This window comes from Maylandia zebra, linkage group LG6 (assembly GCF_041146795.1).
Source record: "Maylandia zebra isolate NMK-2024a linkage group LG6, Mzebra_GT3a, whole genome shotgun sequence".
In the NCBI taxonomy this organism is placed as follows: Eukaryota; Metazoa; Chordata; class Actinopteri; order Cichliformes; family Cichlidae; genus Maylandia; species Maylandia zebra.
Window position 1 is genome coordinate 28869847 of NC_135172.1, and position 20525 is coordinate 28890371.

The 20525-nt window shown below is 41.3% G+C and overlaps 1 long non-coding RNA gene across 3 annotated transcripts in view; it reads right to left on the bottom strand.

Annotated features, from left to right (window-relative positions):
- Nucleotides 1-19366: 19366 nt before the first annotated feature.
- LOC101486661 (uncharacterized) overlaps nt 19367-20525 on the bottom strand; it is a 38800-nt gene continuing 37641 nt past the window's right edge. For all 3 annotated transcript variants that reach the window (XR_013098984.1, XR_013098985.1, XR_013098983.1), the window contains one exon: nt 19367-20483. This is a non-coding gene — a long non-coding RNA (uncharacterized LOC101486661). The remainder of the gene's footprint in view (nt 20484-20525) is intronic.

Sequence of the window (20525 nt, forward strand, 5' to 3'; positions counted from 1 at the left end):
GTGCTGGGTCTGTACCCAAAGACATCTGTTACTCATAGTCGTGGTGCTCACTTTTAGCTCTGAGGTGCTGCTTCACATTTGTAACCACCATTTGGCTTTCAAGGGATTTCCCTGAATGCTGAAGTAAGCTGTAATAGTTTTGCATTACCATTTTGAGGGGGTGGCGATGGGAGCTCTAATGTTAAGAAATGGCATGTTTGATAACATGTTGTAATCTCTATGAGGGATTAATACATCTATATGTCCCAGTGGACCCTTTACCACATCCTGTATTTGGACAAATAAGTAGATACAAAGAACCAGTCCTGCCCTGCTTGCCCTCCTACGTCCTCATTGTTGTTCATAATTCATCTGTTTTCATTGTTTTCCTTCCTAGAGTTCATCTTTCAATTGAAACAAATTAGATTGACGTTCAAACACTGCACTCGCAGTTCACTGGCCAGCTCACGATATGGGATAATGATGAATTCTTGCCAGATATCCTCTAATTGTTGTAAAAATGTTCTCATGCTGACATGACTCTGGGAAATCAGCCTGAGGTCTTAACAGCTACATTTCTCATATGTGAATCACCCCCCAGTTATTTCATCTGGATCCGGTGTGACCAGTAATTTAGCATTCATCGTCTTTATTGATCTGGCAACATAATGGTTTGTTAGGATGGCACATGAAGAGACCCAGGAGGAGACAGGAAGCAAGAATGTGGTCAGTTCAATCCCCTGCAGCTAACTAAAGCAAACACACTGCGGTAGTGGATGGATGTTTGTCACAGTACTGACCATAATACTAAGTCAGGGGTCTGACTTTGATAACCTTGTGTATTTATATTTTTCAGTTATTTACTATATGGTCTTCCCAATGTAATTATAATCAATCAAAGAAATAAAAGAAAAATATTTTCATAAAAAAAAAAGTAAATTATATCATAAGATGGCTATAGACATATCATCATAATAATAACATATAATAATTTGATTATAAATTCTCAAAAGTACATTTATTCCTTGTTCCTTCTCATAAAAGTTTTATATGCTGTCTTTTTTGTTTTCATATACCAATAATCAGATATAATCTGCCTCTTTAACTGATGTTCAGAGTTAAATGTCTTAAACTAGTATTTCAGCTGAATACAAAGGAGCATTCAGATTTCATCAAATACATGTGTGCACATTTTAGTCTTCTAGTACAAAACCTTGCACACATTATGTAGAGCTCACTTATCTAAGGAATGTTTGAATACGGAAGTTGATTTTTTTTGTTTTTTTTAAATAGTCACTTACATACAGATGTGTTCCTGTTTGTAAGTAACATTTTCGTGTGTGTGTCTGAAACATGCTGGTTTTGGCTAACGGACATTATTTATTTGCACATCATCTAACCTAATTGTACTCAATTATTGTCCATGTTAATGCAAGCATCCAGCACATTAGCAACATCTGTAAATGACAGAAAATAAGGAAGAGCATATTGAATCAATTTAAGCAACAAATCTGCCAGTCAAAAATATTCATGGATGTACTAATGTTTGTTAATTTAGGCTTTTTCTGCAGGATGAAAATGGAGTATCAATATTTTACAGTATATTGCATTGTATTTGTGAGGTACCTTCCTAGACAGAGGTACTTTTAACTAAGAAATGGAACCAAATATTAAATGTGCAGCATTTTATAACAACATTAGAATAAGTTTTTCAGCTTGCACATCTTTCTTCCTAATCCAAATATTGTTGTTCCACCAGCTGACACAAATTATTCTGTTCCCGTATATATGGTCCCATGTAAACAATCTGTACTATTTGTTCTATCAATAGGATGCAGACCCGCCTTCCTCTACCTCTAAATTACCTCCCACCATGCATGATAAATTGTACAGCCAGTTCAGAAAGGCATCTAACGCTGTATTCTTCCTTTGTGACTCACCTCCAGTCATTGCTTTTTCATCTCGCTTCAGTGTGTCCGGTCATTTTCTGTGCCTTCTCTTGAGTGATCTTGTAATGATGTGTTGGCAAGTAGAGAACGATGCAGTACCGCCAGAACTAACCACTACAAAAACATAAATCGGCAGTTTTCGGGGTGCAGAGATTCCAGTAAATTTGAACAGATACTAGCAGTCAACTAGTTAAAATTGCTTAAAGATGGAAATTTCAAGACCTGTTGGAAAAATATCCTCAGTTACTTGTGATCTGTGCCAGTTTAATTTAATTTGGGATTTTTATTATTTTGGCAGGATTAAATATAATGACTTGTTGGCATTTTTAAACCTCAACTTTAAGGAAATGGTGGATGGCTTTTATGGCTTGTTTTTGACTGTGAGGATGAGAAGACTCTGTTGAGTTTCCCTGTTGTTAGTTTCTGCAAAGCCACTTGTATCGCTCCCAAAGAAGAAGGCTCATAATTTCCTGTCATTGTGACTTGACCCAGTAGGAAGACAGCCAGAGTGCAGAGATCTGGGTGACAGACCATCAAGAAAAAAACCCACACACAGCCTGTGGAAATAGCTGGCAGTAGTGACTGTAAAGGTTGCAATAGCCTGATGACAAAGCACTCTGTTTCTTAACTTTGTGATGAAATAAAAAGGTTCTGCAATGCTCCAGGCAGTCCTTCCAACTAGGTGAGCTTATTACACACTAAATAATTTCAAAGCTTTAACTCTGAGCAAGGTTATTGATGTTTATATTTCAGAACACGGGCTCTGCAATTAAAGTCTTAGCATGTTAATTTTTATTTTTTGGTGGATTGCTCTGAAAGGAGCCATTGCCACATCTGGTGAGCAGAGGAAAGGCTAATGAATTTTGCTGAGTCAGAGTGATTGGAATTTGCATGGACTGAAATCTTCACCATATGGTGAAACTGGAGCACTGCACAAGTGCTGCAAGCCTGCGTCTGGTAAAATCACTTCCTGAGTGTGAAAGTAATGCTTTTGTAGTCCATTCTTGCGGTAACATGATGACTTTTATTGGAGTACAGTTGAGGAAATACGTATGTTTTAACATTAATCCCTCCTGACATGAATTAAGGCAGCATTTGATGGTTATGATGAGGTCCAGTTTGCTTCAGCGTTATCAAAAAAGTCTGTTTAACATCACACGGCAACACTTTTCCACAAAGAATTCGTAGGACAAAAGGAAAATTTGTCAGTGCCATTCACAAACAATATTAGCTTTGTACTTTGAAATGGTCTCTGCTTATAATACACTATTGTATTCTTGTCATGGCCTGCTCTGCTACATAGCAGTATTTAATCTTAAATTCACCGCATTGTAGTTGTTGCTTCAATAGTCACCTTATACTAAAACTGTAAAAATAAGTGAATACTGTTGTTTGAGTAACAGTCTAAGCAAACTGTGGATGAAAACGTGCACGATAATTATCTCTTCAGCAGCTAGTCGAGCTTTGCTTTCAAGGTGCTGGAAAGCTGAAGCTTTATTTAAACGCCAAATGACGCTGACCTTAATGTTCACTCCATTCCTCTGACCCTTACTACCGGTTTTAGGATGAGGTAACTGAACAGCCTGTAATTAGACTGTTATTCATCACTATGCGGGCATCAGTGATTGCCTGCAGTACCGTGCCAGGCCCAGACAGCGGCAGTGTTTGTCAGCCGTGCACCCACTGGCCCTCTGGCATGTTGGGATGCTGGGCTCGTAGTTTGGCTGGCTGCTACACACCGGCCTGTGGCGACCTGTCTGGCTACTCTGCCTACCTGTTTCTCTTCTACTTGTCTGCCTTTATCTGTCTTCTTACCTGTTTGGTAACCTCTTACTGACAGTCCGTCTTGTCTTTTTGACAGACTACTCTCTTAGCTGTCTCCATGGACATCTGCCGTCCAGTTGCAATTTTTTTGCCTTTCCTCCTGCCTGTCAGTATTGCTGCAGAGGCTGCCCAGCTGTCACTCTTTCCTCCTTGCTGCTCTTCTTTTGTCTGTCTATCTGCCCTGCCGCCTGTCTTGTCGTCTGGCTTCCCAACCGGGGGATGTCTGGAAAGGTGCTGGATAACAAGCACCCTGCAGACCGACCACTCACTAGAACAGAGGCGTGGAGGGAGGGTGAGAGAAAGAGAGGGGGTAGGAGGTGGCTGTGACAGATGAAAGGAGAGATAAATGGAGAAAAAGGAGGAGATGAGTAGGGAGGGAGCACACAGAGTTAAAGAGGGTATGGAGAGCAATCCTGAGAGGCAGAGAATGAGCGAGCACATGAAGATAGACAAGCGTTAAGGAGGAACAGAGGTAGACGACGAAGGCAGGGTGAAGCAGATGGATAGGTGGGAAAGCAGAGCGCAGTGAGTGAAAGCAGTAGTGAGTCGAGGGATCGGGAGACAGACAGACAAGGCATGCTGCTTATTAAGAGGCTTACACACCACGGCTGTTCTGTTATTGAATTAGTGTGCGAGATGTACTGTTAGTCTGAAGAGCAGAACTGTGACTCTATGGGGATTTTACATGCACAAAAACACACATCCTAGCACTCCGTGTCTCTCACATTTTCTCTCACACTCTCTTTTACACATGCACACCCACACAGGCAGTTATCTAGTGTCAGACTCCTGTGCCTCTGCACACAGGCGTTGTGATGAGGCTTGCATCTGAATTACAGATGAGACCATCTAATGTAAAGTGCTGTAGTCAGAGACTCATTTGTATACATAACTTTGACTCTAGTTAATCCCATCAAGACACCCTGGGCCTGTCTTTCTATATAATGCTGTGGTCAAATGCCCTGCTTAAACCCTCTGAACAAATAAACAGGGATACAGGGCATCATCTGAAGCTGTACTCTGAAATGTAAAAATTAGATATGAATCTGTGTAGGATTCAATTAATCAATAAATTTTTTTCTGTCAAGAAAATGTATTCAACAAGCAAAAATGCCCAAAAAATTCTGCTTTCCTACATTTTATAGAAATATACCTTTTTACAGAGGAAGTTTTGGACCGTCTTCAATGAAGGTCCTCAGTTTTTGTTTACTGAGGTTTCATTTACTTCAGACCATCTGGCCAAAGGACCAGTGAGCTTATGCAATAGCAGGGTGTCCATTGTCCATTCCTCCATCCATCTGTTACTACACAGTTTACAAGAATTGCTTGTCCTTAATCTTAAGTGCGTTGGACCAGTGAAATTTTCCTTGTCTGTCAATGTAAAGAAGCCCACACTGTCCTGTAGTTAAAAAAAAAAAAAAAAATTAATTCTCAGACATCTCTATAGTTGATAGGTTGCTCTTTTTCTCCATTTAATTATTTACCGATTGCTTAATTACTTTGGTGTAGTCTCAATGGCCATGGGGGAAGTCTTTATCAGTAGAAAAAGTTGAAAACCTTACAGCTAAAACTCCAACAGTGGGGCAGATTAGAGCCTTGCTGGGCCTATTCTGTCAACTTTGTCTTCTGTTCGACCCTCCTGTCTTACAATAACCTGCAAATTGCGTTAAGTCTTGACCCAGATGAACTACTGCTTCATTGACATTCTGGTTGTTTATCAAAAAAACCCCACCTTTTTTTTTGGTTATTTTGTTTTTTGGCAGATAAATGACTACCGCCCAGCAGCACTCACCCCCATCATCACAAAGTACTTAGAGCAGCTGGTCCTAGCACACTTCAAATCCTGTCTCCCCCCCACCCTGGACCCCCACCAATTCGCATACCACCAGAACAGGAGCACAGAGGATGCAGTCTCCATCGCACTGCACTCTGTCCTCTCACACCTGGACAACAACAACACCTAAGTCAGAATGCTGTTTATAGACTTCAGTTCAGCATTCAATACAATCCACCCCTCACAACTCATCAGGAAACTGACAGACCTGGGCATCAGTTCCCTCATCTGCAAATGGTTACTGGACTTCCTGACCAACCGCCCCCAACGTGTCCGGCTGGATAACCGCTGCTCATCTACAATCACAATGAACACTGGTGTACCACAAGGCTGTGTGATGAGCCCTTTCCTCTACTCCCTCTTCACCCACGAATGCAGACCTGCTGATGGTTCCGAATCAGAATCAGAATCAGAATCAGAATACTTTATTGATCCCTGGGGGAAATTATTTTTTGTTACAGTGCTCCATTTTAAACCAACATTAAGACAAGACAGACAATACGCTAACTAAGAATAGTACAATATATACATATATATACATACATACATACATAAGTCACTTATAAATAAATATTTGGAAAAGAAACATGTGTAGCTGTAGCAGCAAACAGTGTGTTAAGTGGATGCTGCTACAGCTACACATGTTTCTTTTCCAAATATTTATTTATAAGTATCAACACCAACACCAACACCATCATTACATTTCCAGCTTCAAGTTCCTGGAAGTTCACATCTCCGGGGATCTCATCTGGACGACCAACTGCTCCAAGCTGGTCAAGAAGGCTCACCAGCGCCTCTTCTTCTTGAGGACTCTGAGGAAGAACCACCTGTCCTCAGACATCCTGGTGAACTTCTATCGCTGCACCATCGAGAGCATTCTGACCAACTGTATAACAGTCTGTATGGGAACTGCTCTGCCTCGGACCGGAAGGCGTTGCAGAGGGTTGTGAAAACTGCCCACAGCCACCTACACACACAATGGACAACTGTACCCTCATACACACAATAATAACATGGACTGAACAACCACTCTCAACCACTAGCACTTTATATAGCCTCTGTAGAAATTATCCACATATCTCACTTACCTTAACTGCACTACTGTATAATTCTGTGTAAATAATCATTCTGTACAATACGATAATTTTTAAATCTACAACTGTTTATAACCTGCATAGTTCACATTTCTGTATAGCTGTATATCTCATATTTCTGTATAGTTTTTCATATTTATATCCTGTACATAGCTTGTACTCACTACAGCCTGTACATACTTATAGTTATAGCATATTCATAACATACTTCATACCGTGTACATTATAACATACCATAATAGACCCATTTCTATAATATACTCACATATCTATATTATTGCTAATATATATTTGTAATATATCTATATCATGGCTAAAGCACTTCTGGATGGATGCAAACTGCATTTCGTTGCCTTGTACCTGTGACATGTGCAATGACAATAAAGTTGAATTCTATTCTATTCTATAAATTACTATTTAAAAAATAAAGTAGAGATGAGACAATTCAATTCAATTTTATTTATACAGCACCAAATCACAACAACTGTCGCCTCAAGGTGCTTTGTACAGTACAATAGATCCTACAATAGTACATACAGAGAAAAACCCAACAATCATATGACCCCCTATGTGCAAGCACTTTGGCAAAACTGGGAAAGAAAAACTCCCTTTTAACAGGAAGAAACCTCCGGCAGAACCAGGCTCAGGGAGGGGCGGCCATCTGCTGCGACCGGTTGGGGTGAAGGAAGATAGGATAAAACGAGTAGGAGGAGCAGGATTTTGGATGCAACCCAATTCTGGATTTAACAGGGAGCTGATGAAGAGAAGCCAATATAGGAGAAATACGCTCTCTCTTTCTAGTCCCTGTCAGTACTCTTGCTGTAGCATTTTGGATTAACTGAAGGCTTTTCAGGGAGTTTTTAGGACATCCTGATAATAATGAATTACAGTAGTCCAGCCTAGAAGTAATAAATAATACATGAATACATGTATATGTACTAGTATTTCAGCATCACTCTGGGACAGGATGCTTCTAATTTTAGAGAGATTGCGCAGTGGAAGAAAGCAGTTCTACATATTTGTTTAATATGTGCATTGAAGGACATATCCAGGTCAAAAATGACTCCAAGGTTCCTCACAGTGTTACCGGAGGCAAAGGTAACACTGTGGTTTTAAGACATTCCTGCAGTTTAACTATTTGGTGTGTGTTATCTGGCTTCATGGATAGATAGAGATGGGTGTCATCTGCATAGCAGTGAAAATGTATACTATGTCTTCTAATGATACTGCCTAAGGGAAGCATGTATAATGTAAACAGAATTGGTCCTAGCACTGAACCCTGTGGAACTCCATAATTAACTTCAGCATGTGAAGAAGACTCCATTTACAAACTGGACAAATTGGACTCTATTAGATGGATATGATACAAACCACTGCAGCACAGTACCTGTAATGCACACAGCATGCTCTAATCGTTCTAATAGAATATTATGGTCAACAGTATCAAACGCTGCACTGAGGTGTTTCAGGACAAGCACAGAGATGAGTCCACTGTCAGAGGCCATAAGAAGATTGTTACACCCCGGCCTAGGCAACCGGGGTGCAACGTAGAAAAACAAAGATAAGGAAAATAAAACCACGAAGGCTCTCCACCAAAATCCCAAAACGAAAATATCCCATGACGAAAGTATTAACAACCCATTCACAACTATTTACAACAGACTATTTATTTACAACAAAAACCACCAAACTATTTACAACACGGGGGAGATCGCGACCATGACATACTGAAACACAGGGTTTAAATACATAGAGGGAGCAATCAGGAAATGGACCACAGGAGGGAAACACAGCTGGGGCAAATTAGAACTGACGAGACAGGGAAAATGTAAACTGAACACACTAAGATAACACAGACTTTCAAAGTAAAGCAGGAAATACATAACAGTCACGCAAAAACAAAACACTGACACACCGAAACGTAACATTTCCCCCTACCCAAAAATCAAACATGTAACGCCAAGTGAAAAGTTTGATTCAGACAAACGAAGGCTGAAACGAAGGCAGACGAAGCTGATGGAGGCTGGAGCGGTCCCACTGACCCTCCAGCAGACGACGAAGGCTGGAGCGGTCCCTCGGACCCTCCAGCGAAGGCGGATGAAGGCTGGAGCGGTCCCACGGACCCTCCAGCGACGACAAAGGCTGGGGCGGTCCCACGGACCCTCCCCCCAGCGAAGGCGGATGAAGGCAGACGAAGCTGATGGAGACTGGAGCGGTCCCACGGACCCTCCAGCAGACGACGAAGGCTGGTGCGGTCCCCCGGACCCTCCAACAGAGGCGGATGAAGGCTGGAGCGGTCCCTCGGACGCTCCAGCGAAGGCGGATGAGCAGCTCACTAGCTGCACACACGGACACGCAGCCCACCAGCTGCACACACGGACACGCAGCCCACCAGCTGCAGAAGGCTGGAGCGGTCCCTCGGATCCTCCAGCGAAGGCGGATGAAGGCCGGAGCGGTCCCTCGGATCCTCCAGCGAAGACAGACGGAGACTGAAGCGGTCCTCGGACCCTCCAGCGAAGACAGAAGGCCGAAGCTGTCCCTCCTTCGGACCCTCCAGCGATCCCGGACGAGCCCCCATATGTTACACCCCGGCCTAGGCAACCGGGGTGCAACGTAGAAAAACAAAGATAAGGAAAATAAAACCACGAAGGCTCTCCACCAAAATCCCAAAACGAAAATATCCCATGACGAAAGTATTAACAACCCATTCACAACTATTTACAACAGACTATTTATTTACAACAAAAACCACCAAACTATTTACAACACGGGGGAGATCGCGACCATGACATACTGAAACACAGGGTTTAAATACATAGAGGGAGCAATCAGGAAATGGACCACAGGAGGGAAACACAGCTGGGGCAAATTAGAACTGACGAGACAGGGAAAATGTAAACTGAACACACTAAGATAACACAGACTTTCAAAGTAAAGCAGGAAATACATAACAGTCACGCAAAAACAAAACACTGACACACCGAAACGTAACAAGATCATTTGTAACCTTCACTAAAGCTGTGCTGTGATGAGCTCTGAAACCTGACTGAAACTCTTAAAAATAAAATTTCATTTGTGAAGAAACACCCTTCAACCATCTTATGAGTGTTAATGTTAAATACTTTGTCCACTAGAAAGCACTCTACAACTTTCGTGTTGGCAGCGTATTTGGAATGCCACAAACATGAAAACGTGATCCAAAACAGATTTTGCCAGAACATAAACGAGTAATCCACGACAACAGAAAAATTATTATTTTTAGACTTTCAGAGCACACAAAAAATGTGTGGCATATGTTTTTATCTTTTGTGATTTTAAAAATACAGATCCACTGATACAGAAGCTTTTTACTTCACCAAATATCGGTGTTGGCCTTTAAAATTCTATATCGGTCAGGCTTTGCTTATGATTAAGGAAAAGAGGTTAGCTGCGGGTCACTGACCGGTCTTTTGGATCAGTTGCACAATGACTGCCAGCAATTTTCCTCTACTAGTCAGGGATTACTCATTTCTCGTGAGTTGCTGGCTGTTGCTTGGTGGTCACCAGCTGATGTCTAGACCTGTGGGACTGGGCCCTAAGCTAGTAATTTCATGATGTTTCATGAGTCTTTTATCTGAGTGTATAGTAGATGTAGGTAAAAAAACAGGTGGTTTTTTTCATTGAAATTTCTCACAGATATTTAAACTGAACTCCCTCTGCCTTTCAGTGGAGTGATCACTCAAAGTCTTAGCCTACATGCTATTTTGCTGAGCTTGTAATTTTATGTGTGTGCGTGCATCGACGAGTGAACTGGAAAGGAGGGGAGCAGCAGGGGGATTTTGTATCACCGTCTACGTGTCTTTGATCATCAGGGAAGAACCCAAAGTCTTCATTTTCTACATTGCTCTGTGAAGCAGTAAGAGGAGTTGCAACTAGCTAGCTTGCACCTCCCACACCCATTTCTACAATACACAGACTCTGTGCATCATACATCACACAGGAATCTGCCCTTTTAAAGATGAATTACATCCACTTTCCTGTCTCTGCCTCTCCCTTCTTCTAATGCACACAGGAACAGGCTAATACATGATCAGGGCCAAGGTTCTTCAACTTTTCTGCCATCCATTCAGAAAAATAACCCCTTTTTTTTTTTTGTTCCACCAATCTTACTCCCTCGTCTGTCTCAGGCCATGTGTTCTCTTTCCATGCCTTTTGTAGCTGTGGTCATTGGAGCCATCTTTGCAACTGTATCTACAGTCATAACCAACTTTCCGAAGGGGAAGGCCCATCAGACAGCACATAACAAAGGAATGTGACCTCACTGTCACAGCTGATAGAGTTATCTGTGGCCTTGTGTGTTGCAGTGGCTGGTGGTGAATTTCAGCTGTTTGCGACTTGATTAGATTTCAGGTAGTCTTTCAATACAAGCTTGGTATACTGTGGAGGTTCTCACATTGAGTGATCCCTCCCCATGACCTACAGTGTAATATATTTCTTTACTCTTGGGCTAAAGTCAAATACTGTGTGGCAGTGTCATGATGGCTACAAAAATGCTTTTATTTGGATATGAGAGGCCACATCCTTCATTTGTACAGGAGCTACAGGATTCCTTTGAAGTTTTAAGAAGTATTAAAGTTTATTTCTTTAGAAAGAACAAAACTAAAATTGAGTATAACATTAGTGCAGACAGGCTGTAAATTCAGTCACAGTCCCTTAAAATCAACTATCTCAGTGCCAGGTGATGGATCAGCTGATGCCCTTTTATTGGCATTTGGCAAATATCATGCAGTGCACACTATTTAACATGCTTCAGCCTGCTGGCAATTGTTCTCTATCTGCAAGCTGCTTTGAGGCCCACCTCCACCCCAGCTCCTCCTCTCTTTGCTATCAGATGATTTGCTATCTGAATTCTTTGCTGGGGTCTTGCTGCTGTGCTCTCTGCCTCTGCCAATCCATGTATCCACATGAAAGTATGGAAGGGTGTGAGAGACTCCTCAAATATAAATGACTGCAAATGGAAATTAATCATGTTTTTTGTCTTTAGTGGCCCAACTGAAGCGAATCAATTGTCTTAAATAGTATACCGGTATGTTACTTTGTGGATTTTGGGTTACATTTGATTTCACATAGCATGTTATTTACACTGTCATAAACAAAAGAGAGCAAAGGAAGCTTGCAAGAATGGGAAATACAAACCTAATGGCACATGACTCCAAGATGAACTATACCAGGAACAGCTCGAGACAACTTCCAAGATGTGCCAAAAGAACATGGGCTTTTCACTGACTGCTACACTGAGGACTGAAGTATTGGGGGTTCTGCAAATGATAACTCTGCACAAGTCAACAGGCATCCTTCACACACTTTTCAAGGCAATGTTTCCTGCCTTAGAACATGTAAGACTTTCCCTGTGACAGAGCTAAAAGACAATGCATTAGGTCTGAAATTGTTTGTCTGTTGTAAAGTAATAGTTGTTCTTAGTTTTAGTCTTTAAATGATTAATTTAATTTTTGAAAAAAGTATATTGCACATATTGAAAGCAGCCGGTTGTTGAGGTGGTCTGGGCATCTGATTAGGATGCCTCCTGGGCGAAGTGTTCTGAGCACGTCTCTCTCGGCCTGCCTGGGGAGGTGGAGGAGGTGACTGGGGAAGGGAGGAAAAAACGGTGGAAAAGGGGTGCTTAGGCTGCTGCCCTTGTGACCCAGCTCTGGATAAGCAGTAGAAAAATGGGTGGACGGATGTATAGCGCTTGCTACTTTTGCTACTACTGTGAATTAAAACAGTGGCTGTTGGCACGCCATGCATGCAAGTTTTAAGTCTGACTTGGTCGCTTCTTTCAGGATCATACACAGGAGTGTAAAGATGTGATCACGGTTTTATGGTTTATCAAGTCTGTCACTTATGTCTCTGTATGAAGCAATCAGGAAAGTAATTTTGAAGTTAAAGTCCTAATATTGATTCATATGTCATTTTAGCAACATATATTATTGTGCGCTCTCAAGAAATTACTTGTAGTTTCGGCTTGGTGTCCATTAACGTTGTCAAGTGAGGCTTATGTATGACGTTTATATATCTCCTTAGGACAAGCTCCAAAGTTTCCATGTTTCTTCCTTTAGCTCCAGATGCATGATGTCATCCTTTTCAAGTTCTGAGGCACATTAAAAAGTGCTCGCATTAGATCCGGCTCTAAAAGTACCAGATCTTAAAGGGTTAACATACATGCACAACTCTCTAAAGGCTCACTTTGGTTAATCAAAACCATTCTTTCATTATGTGCTGTATAAATCACTTTGTAGCCGTCTGTCAGCAAAGTATACAAAGAGGAATAGGATCCCCCACATAGTAATTAACGTGGATATGGTTTGACATAAACCCCTGTCAAAGATCTCTCTTAACACTGATGGAAAACAGAGCTGTCTGCCTCTGAATTTTTGGCACAGCGTGAGCAGAAAAGTGGGCATCTTGTGGAACGACACCTCTGTGCCTGTGGCATTGTAACCTGGCACCAGCTGCAGAGAGATGGCAGCAGGATGGCAGTGTAGCAGGCAGACAAACAGAGGGAGCGGGCACTGTATCCAGGACAAGCAAGGTCGCCGCCAGGTTGATTGAGTGCTTGTAGGCGTAGGTGACCTCCTTCGCTTCCCCTTAGTGGCAGAAGACAGGAGAATGAGGGGAGGATGAAGCAGGAGAGGAGAGGAGGGAGCTAAGATTTTGTATTGCTGCTGTCTGTCCCACTTTCACCCTCCCCTCTCTCACACTTTCTCTTTCTCTCACCATCTCTGTCCCTGTTGTCACACAGACACACTCTTTATTCCCATACACTTACATATTTACACACTACAACGGAGTATACTCCCATACACACTTTTCAAGGCATTCACGCATACAGCGTTCATGCTTGTTGTACTTTGGTGTGTCTGCCACACCACATATAAACACACTGGACCTTGACCGTGTTCATTGCATAGCATCGAAGCGACACCCTATAATTTAGAGCTTATGTTAAGTTAATCTGTTACTTTCTCTTTGTGTGTGCCACTACATTCAATGCAGCCAACTGCAGCTTTTATAAAAGCCATATTATTGTGCATTAGCGCAGCCGTGGTTGGCACACAGCATTGATCATTTGACAATCGCTTTGACAGACGAGCAGGTTAGTGAGTCAGCGGGCATGCACGCACGTCCGTGTGTGTCAAGTGGATCTGCCACTGAAATGTAACAGACAGGCTTAAAACCTGGCCGTCATATGCAAACCTGAAAAGCACAGCGGGGCTGAGAAGTCTAGAGCAGAGAGGAAGTGGAGGTGGAAAATGGAGATTTAAAGTAATAGTTTAGGAGATATGCTAATTGGCCCCTACAGCTACACCTGTAGGGTAAATATAAAGAAATAGGTTGCAGCCAATTAGCTCAGCTACACCTCTGTATATATTGATATAATGGTGGTGCTCTTATTAAATATGGCCAAAGTTTTAAATATTGAGGTTGGAGTATGTACAGGTAATTGCCATGAGCCAAAAGCTTAGGCTTCAGACTGCTCTAAACACTCCTTTTTGGACAGTTTTTTTGAGTGGGATGGGATAAACTAAATATATCAGGAACACACCTCTTACTGTGTACAGAGCTCCATTCACCTGCTGTTCAACCTTGTGTTTCCGAGGGGCAGCCAATGATAAGAATGCTGACTTAGAGGGGAAGGGGGAGTGGAGCTAAAATGTCTTGTTTTAGACAGTGTGTACACTTTGGAGCTGCACTGAGGCCCAGTAAATCATGCAAAACTACTCTAGAAGAGTCCAAGAATATGAATATGGTGCTGAAGCATAGTAGGTCCCCTTTAAAGACCTGAAACAACTTGTCCGAAAGTAACATATTCTTGGCTGTGGTGCAGTTAAATTTCACCAGTTTCCCTGAAACCTCACTGTGAAAACGAGACTAGATCTAAGTGCTCATCATCTCATGGTTGAAGCTTCTTATTGGGTTTAAAGACGTCAGTAGCATCAAAGCTACCGTTTGTTCCATGGCAGTAAAGCAAATTGGCATATCTCCCCAAGTTTTTCCTTAAACAGAGCAGCAGTTGTTCACAATGTTTTTTTGTTTTTGCATTGAGTTCTTTACACACACCCCAACCTCCCGGACTCTTTCTTCATTTAACATTTGAATCCTTAGTTGTCTGTCTTTGTGCCTTTGCTCAGGTATGTGTCTCTTCCGTCCATTCCCCTTTTCCACCGTTTTCTCCAGTGTTTGTTCCTTCAGTCTCTAGAATAAGCTTTTTAAAATTCCCCGTGCTCCTCAATGGCCTCCAATACCGTTTAAATGTGTTTTGCGTGTTTTCTCTCCTCATGCACGGCTTCCCATTTTCATTCAGCTGCAAATTGGTCTGTGCAGGGCTTTAGTCGCCTGCTGGATACAAGGAACATTTCTCGCTCTTTTCCCCTCTATCACACATCCACACAACACCTCACTCCAGGCTGTGTTTTTAGTGCCACGATAGGTGTGCATGCTTTGTCTGGAATTGAGACTTCCGGATGTTTCTAACAGGTGGCCTTCGACACTTTGTATCAGAGTCTGGTGAGATGCGAGGCTGGGATGATGTGTGCGTATATGTATGTGTGCTGGAACTGAGCCCTGTATCCTCTGGGGGGGTCATCAGGGTCACTTACTGTAAACAGATCTTCGTGGGCATCAGCAAATCCCCTGGCTGGAGTGTGTGCTCTTTACCATTCTGTAATTTTCTATTTCACATACACACAAACACATACAAGGCAGGCAGGCAAATAAACACGCCCACTCATGCATTCACACATATTTCTTATCTGCTGGACAGAGGCTTTAGTCGCTCTCTCTGTGCACACTGTCACAGAGTTTCTCTCTCCCTCTCTTTCGCTACCCCTTTCCCTGACAGCGGGGCCTCCCGCTTGCTTTACCGTTTCCAGGAAGCGGGTAAAACCAGTCTTGAGTTTCCCTCCCCACCGTTCCAAGCTTCCAGGTGGAGAAAATAGACTCTGCAGTCGCCCTTGTCCAAATCTGTCCCCACGTTGGAGTGGAAAACAAACAGTAGAGCTGCCTGAAAGGTCCAAGGGGACATGCGAACCTGCCGGTTATTTTAACAGAGCCCAAGACGAGAAATAAAGGGTTAAACTTTTGAAGCGCCGCTGCATTTCTCGCAGTTGACCTTCTCTCGCTGTTTTCATTCATTTATCATTTCTTCAACTTATTGCTTGTCGCCAGAAAAATAACAATAAGCTTGCCACTCTGACAAGCTTCCACTTGCAGCTGGTCTGGAGATGCAAAACTCTCTGATGGTTTAGTTATTTTTCAACATTTCCATTTGCTCCTCATGTTGTAAACAGTTTCTTTTTTTCTTTTTCTTTTTTTTTTTAAATGAAGCTTGTAAGGATTCCTAGAAGGAGAGGCGTGGCTATTTGCTTCATAGAAACCATCAATCATGTGGCAGTTCTGTCGATTTCCTCTTCCTTTCTTACAAATAGCTGCACTCCTGACCCACAATAGCTGTAAGTAGCACGCAGTAGACACATTTACAGCACTTAAATGACATACTTTACCAACATTGTCCAGCATTTTAAAAAGACAACTGTCATAACCGCAACACAAAACTATATATTTTAGGGATTGGGTGTGTGACAACCATTAATTATCAATCACCTCTCCTCTCACTGCAAGACTGAAGCAACTTGATTATAACCTCTCTTTTTTTCCCCAAGGATGAAGGTTTTATTCAACGTTTTCTCATCGCTTTTAAGGTTACATTGAAAGTATTTTTGTCTTACTGCCAAGCAAAGAAAACAACAATTTCTACAAAAGTCCTTCTAAACTTCCCACACAACAGCTTTCTACCACTTTGGCAGGTCTTTCAGTGAGCAGAGTTTTGGCTCGTCTCCCATTTGTGTGATAGTTGTTTGCTGAGTTTCAGGAAGGCTCACTTTGCCAGCAGGCCTGAAACAATAGAGCACGGTTTTCTCAGCTTGTTGCTGCTCGGTGTAGGCCTTCGACTGCAAGAGCAAGAGGGAAACTCCAGACTTGCCACCTCCTGCTTCTCCTCCTCCCCCTTCTTCTTCTTCGTCTCCTTCTTCTTCTTCTCCTCCTCCTGTTTCCCCTCCCTCTCTCCCCTCTGTGATGACTCAGAGAAATGTGCTTGGCTTTGCTCCCGTTGCCAGAGTGCAAACCAAGGTTCGATGAAAACGGAGTGAAATCGACAGAGGATTCCTTTACAAGAATTTGGCTGCATTGCGGCCTTAAGCTTTGTCAGATGTATCTAGTTCGATAAGTGCAATAAAAGGAGAAAGAACGCAGACCAAATGGATTCATGTTTCATAACTTATTCATACATGTTTGTGTGCTGTGCTGTTGTGCTGGAAGCGGCTGCAGGCATCCAGTTGCTGCCAAGCACAGTTAGAAAAATCATAGCATTTTTAATCCTGTGAGTTCTCAAGGAGACAAAAAAATACTGATATAATTTAAGTCAGGCTAATGTATTCTGTCAGTTTTTACTGTAACAGACCGAAACTGAAATCCTTTCTGACACTGATGTTTTTAAAATATCTGTTTTCTTTTCCTTTTGTAAAAGGACCTTTGGCTTGAAAAAACACACTGAGGAGAGTGATTTCAGATCAATTATGATTGACTATAGGATAGTAAGTGTTACCAAATAGGTGGTATTTTTAAAAAGAGCTGTTACCTTATTTTTCTGTACGCTTTCTTGACTTTATCCTTATTTTAAATCATTTTGATTTCCAGTTTTATCATTTGAGTGGTTTGCAGGACACGTGGAAGAAGGCTGTTTCAAACAGTCACCCTCATATGACGTGTGTGTGTGTGTGTGTGTGTGTGTGTGTGTGTGTGTGTGTGTGTGTGTGTGTGTGTGTGTGTGTGTGTGTGTGTGTGTGTGTGTGTTTAAAAGCCAGGATTCTTTTGAAGCTATTAAAATGTTGCAGAAACCAAATAACAGAGTGCAGAATTTCCCTCACACATTTTATTCTCTTAAAGAAAATTCATTGCTGACTAAAAAATTGTGAGCAGGATTATTTAGACTGGTTAAATTAACGGTCTGGTATTCGGGGAATGATTTTGAAATAGAAATAGAAATTTGTGTTCATTTTGTAATATATTAAGGTCTACTGTAAAATTACATTTTAAAATTACAGCAAAATAACATTTAAATCATTACAGGGAGGTTTTTATGGGTCTTCTTTTCTCCTGGATAATACATTTATATATTATTAAAGTGTTTTTTATAAACCTGATCTGACACGATGTTCACATCACAGGTTCATAACTAACAACATCAAATTCTCACATTAGCAATATAACTTATTTATTATTATTCCTTTTTGTCTGTTTGTACAAAATTATTATATTATTTATAGTACAAATAAAATGCATAGTAACAGCTAGAATGCTGATTATCAGTCTCAACTTTTTAATATATTTAAAAAATTGTATTTATACATATGTAAAGCAGACCCTTTCTCATCAGTTCTCATCAATGTGAAATCTTAGCTTATCTCAGCTGCCTATTTTACAACAAATAATGTGTTTGTTTTAAATATATTACATATATTATATTGTAATATTTTTACAAACAACTACAGATAATAAATGTATGTTCTTAGACTATTATGAAGGAAGAATATTCATATTTAAAATCATAATAGTTAAAGAAAAAAAGTGTCTGTCAGGCTGGTAAGTATTTAACCTCCTAGGACCCGGCGTCCACATATGTGGACATCACATTTTGGGTTATTTAGACCAAAATACTCAATTTTGTTCTACAAGGGCCTGATATCCACTTACGAGGACATTATACTGCTACTGTTCTATCAAAATTTTAAACGAATATCCTCATATGTGGCTCTGATTTTTCATAAAAACAAAAATAAGGTAAAAAAAAAAAAATCTGGTAATTCTTTGGGGCCTAATGAATGTAAAAACAATCAGCCCAGATATCAAATAGAAATTAAAAATGCATGCCGTGGAAGAGTTCGGGTCTTAGGAGGTTAAACAAATAATTTGAAGACTTTTTTTTTCCAGCGAATGACTCACAAATAGTTTTCTGGATGACTTTTTATTCTTGTTGTTTCTTGTCCGACCACTTTGCTTCTTCACTGAAGTTTTACATGCCATGGCTAATCTGCAGTTCTGCATCCTTAAAATGGCAGCTTTGGGATTTCTGTCCAGTCGGCCTTCCAGATTTATCTTTCCGTGCCAATGGAGCTCAACAACAGTGTGCTGAAACTAGTGTGAAGGTATATATCTTGAACACTTGGCTGTGTGTGATTTGTTTAATTTTTATTTACTTTTTGCAGAAGTATTTGTCACTGACCTCTATTATTTTCCTCCTTCCTTCTTAAATTTCTCCACTGTTATTCTCCATTTGAAAATTCAGCACACATTTTCCTTTCACGAAAGTAATTTGTAGATTATTTCTGTTTTGGCTGTCTTTGTCCTTCTTTATCTTTAAATCTGTTCTTCTTTATAGTTAATATTTCTTTCTTTATTTGTCACTCACCTCTGTGAGGAAGAGATCTCACACAACACATCCAAAGACCCCCGACAGTTCCTGTCAGGAATATCAATGCGTTGTCACAAACGTCCCTGTTGGGAGGGCCTGATATTATTCAACTTTGTGAATAAGAAATTTGGACCAAAACCCCAAGACAGATGGTTAAACGTGACAATAATAACACATCAGATTTTCTTGGCAGTCCTTTATACTGTGTTAGATTAAACTGTTGGCGTTCATACATTCAGCCAAATACAATAGTTGCTCCAAAGCACTGTAGAGGGGTCCCCCAGGGTTTGTATGTTGGCCTTGTGCAGTTTCTTCTCTGGAACAGCATCTGCTTTGTTCACTTCTCTGAAGTAGCATCCCTCAGATCACATATCTCACCACTATACTGATCTTAATAGCTTGAGCCTACGGCCCTCTGATACACACAAACACCCGCAGAGACACTATCACAGAAGCTCAGTTGGTCACTCTCTCATGAAGGGCACACAGACACAGATAATCGAATAGGTTGTGCAACACCGGTGATAAATCTGTTGAAAGAAATGGCCTACTGTAAAGGAAAGAGCGAGATCTCCCAGCTAGGGTGCTGGATAAATGTGTGTACGTGACAAAGAGAATAAGTTGCTGAGTTAGGTGTTTACTTAGCACCCTATTTACTTTACGATTACACACAAGAGTACAGCATCCATACAGTAAGTCTGTATGTCTGTGAATGTGTACTCCAGTACATGTGCGTGTTCTGCAGGAATTGATCCTTTACGATACACCGATTATACGCTGAATTGACTTGGTTTATTTGTATGCTTAGAACTGTTCTGTGTGTGTGCCTATAAAGTTGCATGTGTGTGCCTGCACAGGGAGAGAGGTTTTACATGGTCAGAGGTGTTGCTGCTAGAAGTCTATGTCTGTGCTGGAGAGCCAGATTGTGTGAGTGTAGTGTATGCGGGTGGTCACATGTGTGTTTGTGTGTGTATGCATTGCGTGGAGAGAAGCTGAGTGACAGGTTTTTGGTTTTTTTTAAGCCTGCCACTGAGACTAGCATCAAACACCACCTCAACTCTTTGCCCTTCTCTAATCTCACACACATACACACAGTGTGCTCAAACTCACACATGTGTACACACACACACACACACACACACACACTCCTGTTACAGCTCAGACTCCCTTTTACATCCCTGAGAGCTACACAGATCTTTTAAATACAAGAATAAAAATAACAACAAAAAAAAGATCCGACACTCCTTCTGCAGGTATTTTACTCTCTTCACAGCAGTCAGTTCATCTGTCTGATGCATCTGTTCAACAAAGGAGACACACACACACACACACACACACAC